The sequence below is a fragment of the Cervus elaphus genome, chromosome 2, assembly GCF_910594005.1.
Source record: "Cervus elaphus chromosome 2, mCerEla1.1, whole genome shotgun sequence".
Lineage (NCBI taxonomy): Eukaryota > Metazoa > Chordata > Mammalia > Artiodactyla > Cervidae > Cervus > Cervus elaphus.
The window spans coordinates 22,330,924-22,334,652 of NC_057816.1; the positions used below are offsets into that span (position 1 = coordinate 22,330,924).

At 46.2% G+C, this 3,729-nt stretch overlaps 1 long non-coding RNA gene across 1 annotated transcript; it reads left to right on the forward strand.

Annotated features, from left to right (window-relative positions):
* The first annotated feature begins 500 nt into the window (after positions 1-500).
* On the forward strand, positions 501-1,283 carry LOC122675529. Its single transcript, XR_006335289.1, has 2 exons — positions 501-811; positions 1,040-1,283. It is a non-coding gene; the product is annotated as an uncharacterized LOC122675529 (long non-coding RNA).
* Positions 1,284-3,729: the final 2,446 nt, after the last annotated feature.

Genomic DNA, 3,729 nt, shown 5'->3' on the forward strand with positions numbered 1-3,729 from the left:
CAGTTTCAATCCCTGGGCCAGGAAGATCCCTTGGAGAAGGGAATGGGTACCCACACCAGTATTCTTGCCTTGAAAATCCCATGGACAGAGGAGCCAGGCGGGCTGCAGTCCATGGCATCGCAAAGAGTGGGACAGGATTGAGCGACTACATACATATATATATAGTATCCAAATATTTATATATATTTATATTTATTTTCAAAAGTAAAATAAAAGCAAGAACTAGAGTTTGTCATGTAGATACTGTTAAAGCTCTGTCCGATTTCCAGGTTCACAAAATGTGTGCATGAATTTTGGTCATCTCTGTAGGGATAGAGTGCAGAGATTCCCGCCTGCATCATCCCTGGGCCCCAGGGCCAAATGGGGGAGGGGGACAGAGTAGGCTCCTCCCTCCACTGTTCTGGGGTAAGCAGTGCCAGGGTGGAAGTGAAGTTGTGAGTGGCAGTGGCTGAAATATGAAAGTTCACGTGAGAACTTGAAGGCCATGATTTCTGGTTTTCTATAGTAAGTCTGAGAGAGTGTTTGAGGGAACCACCTCTTGATTATTACTTAGACCTCTGATATAATTACATGTAAAGTAATACTCTTTAAAAAATAGCATCTTATGGCCACAATGACATGAACACATGATGTTTCTCTCTGTCATTTGGCGAGGAGCCTCAGGCATAGCCTTAATCATAGTCTTTAGCTCAGAATTCCTGCCAGGATAATGTAGAAGCAAAGTGAAAGTGAAGTTGCTCAGTTGTGTCCCACTTTTTGAGATGCCATGGACTGTAGCCTGACAGGTTCCTCCGTCCTTGGGATTTTCCAGGTAAGAGTACCGGAGTGGGTTGCCATTTCCTTCTCCAGGGGATCCTCCCAACCCAGGAATTGAAGCCGGGTCTCTCGCGTTGCAGGCAGATTCTTTACTGTCTGAGCCACCAGGAAAGCCCATAGAAAGAAAGGGCCCAGGCTTTTCTTTTCCTATCGTAACAGAGAATGGAAGGATCTAGGTTCAGGACTGTTCCTCTCTCCCTAATCTGGGTGTTTTCCCTTACAGGAGCAGGAGAGAAGGGACTATAGGACCCTCTCTGATGACACCAGCGGGGGAACGGCTGTATCTCATGTCCCTTCAAATCCTTTCTAACCGAGAGCTGTGCACTGGAATATTTTGGATTAGGATTTTGGTCTGGCTTTGTCCCCTCTGCTTGTTTGATCTGCGTGAGAGCAGGAGAGACCATAATGTCTCTAGGTCTTTTTCAGGGCTCAGTCTTCGGATCTGATTAAAGGTGTACTTCTGAGTAGCCTGGGCGACAAGTGACTTTCTCTGAGATGCTGTGTGGATTGGATTCTGGTATACAGTCTGGAGCAGCCCATCCTGGACTGGTGATGTTGTAGCCACGTGTTCCGGGTAACAAACTCACTCAGAAGGACAATGCAGATAGTGGAGTGCAGTTTATTACACCGGTGGGCCCAAGGCAGAGAGAGTCTCCTCTTAGCCAAGGACCCCGACCAGTTCTTGTGAAAACCTTATATACCCTAAGTGTACGTGTTCAAACCCACCTCCCCAGATTTTCTGAAACTAGTCTGAACAAAGGAAAAGAAAGATACAATCAAAGTTAACCCATGATTTGTATGCCTTAAGCCTAGGTAGTTAACAGTGGACAATTATCAATAGGCCTGTGGTCATACCCCAATAAGCATAATAGAATTTATGATTCTATTTGGTTACACAGATAATTAGGGTATTCTTTTAGGTGACAGAGAGTCTAGGTAGGAGCCCTGGGGCTCTTCCATCCAGGGGCCCTGGTTTCCCAGTTGGTATGTTGTTTCCATAGATACTGGGCGTATAGCTCAAAGTCCACAGTCCGGCCCAAGATGGAGTCCTGCTTTCCAGATGGAGCGTGTTCTGTCTGTTTCCTCCTTCAGTGACAAGCCGTGGGTAGGGGCGGAGGTGGAGGTGGGGACTGGGGCATGAGGACCTATAAATGCTACACACCTATCCAGGTGAATTTACAGGGGAAGGGTACACTTAAGCGTGGAAGGGGCAAGAAGAGATAGCCACTGCAACCTTACTCCTCTTCCTCTGTGTGGAATGGAATATCTCCGGCCATATCAATAAACAAGGATGTTACAGTCATCAGTGATTTCAAGCTTCCAAATCTGAAAGAGGATTCCCCAAAAGGAACACAAGGCCTGCGATCCAGCAGACACTGCCTAGCCCCAGTGGTGATTGCTGAAGGGGGTAGGGGGTGGGGGGCAGTGGGATTTGAGAAATCAAAAAAACAGGATTTGGCCCTAGATAGCTGAAGTGCATATGAAAGGAATGAATTCAGCTAGCCCAGAGGCTTGCATCTTCCCATACAAAGAAGAGCACTAAATTCCTTACTTGATATCTAGGTTTCCTTACATAACAATAATCTTTGATGTTCAGACTTACCTGTTCCCCTCTGTTGCAAACTTGTGTATAGCCTGACTCCCTCTCCTGCCTCTTTGGAACAGTTTTCTCAGGGTTACTGAGATGCTGTCTCCCGTGCTCGGAGTCCTAAATATTCCCACCAAATAAAATAATTCTACTTTCAGGCTGTGACTAACTTTTTAGTTGACATCTGCATGAAGATTAGCCATTCTCTTGATACAGGGAAAGAAATTCTCATTCTGGAGGTAAGGAACTGGTTCTACCTCTAATGTTGTGTGTGGTGTTGTGTGTTAGTTGCTCAGTCGTGTCTGACTCTGCGGGCCCGTGGACTGTAGCCTGCCAGGCTCCTCTGTCCCTGGGGATTCTCCAGGCAAGAACTGGAGTGGGTTGCCATTCCCTTCTCCAGGGGATCTTCCCGACCCAGGGATCAAACCTGGGTCTCCTGCATTGCAAGTAAATTCTTTACTGTCTGAGTCACCAGGGAAGCCTGTCTACCTCTAATGCAGTTCTTCTTTTCTAAACCTAGAGCTCACTACCCATGAGACGTGGCTCCGCCGTGATCGCTAGTCCAGGCTGACTTCACACAGCAGAACTGCAGCCGTTCGCTTCCTCCTGATCTTAGGGGAGCCAGGGGCTTCACCACTCTAACTGCTGAGACTCTCACCTTTCCACATTCTTCTTCTTTTCTCTTATTTTACTTTCTCCTTCATAGCTCTCTTCATATTTCAATTCACCCAAAATGATAACAGGGCTTAGGTCTTTTATTCATTTTGCGGTTGGTGGTGATCCTTGGAGTTGGATACTAGTGGCCTGTGGTCACTATTGAGATTCTGTTCTCCAAGGATTCCTTCCTGCTCATGCTTGCTTCCTAGGTTGCTGTGTTTTCTAGAGCCATGGCTTGAATGGGAGATGTGCGTTGAATCAGTTTTGTGATCACAAGAGCAACGGCCCACACCAGTGTGCTGTCTCTCCTAGATTAGCACCTGAACACAGCAGTGGGGTTTCATGTTACTGGCGTGAGCTTCACAGTTCCCAATCTCGGCACCGTTATCTCACGTTTCCACTCACTTTATCACCTTAGGCATCATCTTTTTTTCTTCTTAATTGTTTATTAAGCACCGATATTTATTTTTTATTTATTTACTAGGCCACACAGTGCTGCATGTGGGATCTTAGTTCCCTGACCAGAAATTGAAACTGAGCCCCTTGTGTTGGACAGACAGAGTCTTAACCACTGGATGGCCAGGGAAATCTCGAGGCATCATTTTTTTTTTTTTAATTTTATTTATTTGGCTATGAACTCTTAACTGGAGCATGTGGGATCTAGCTCC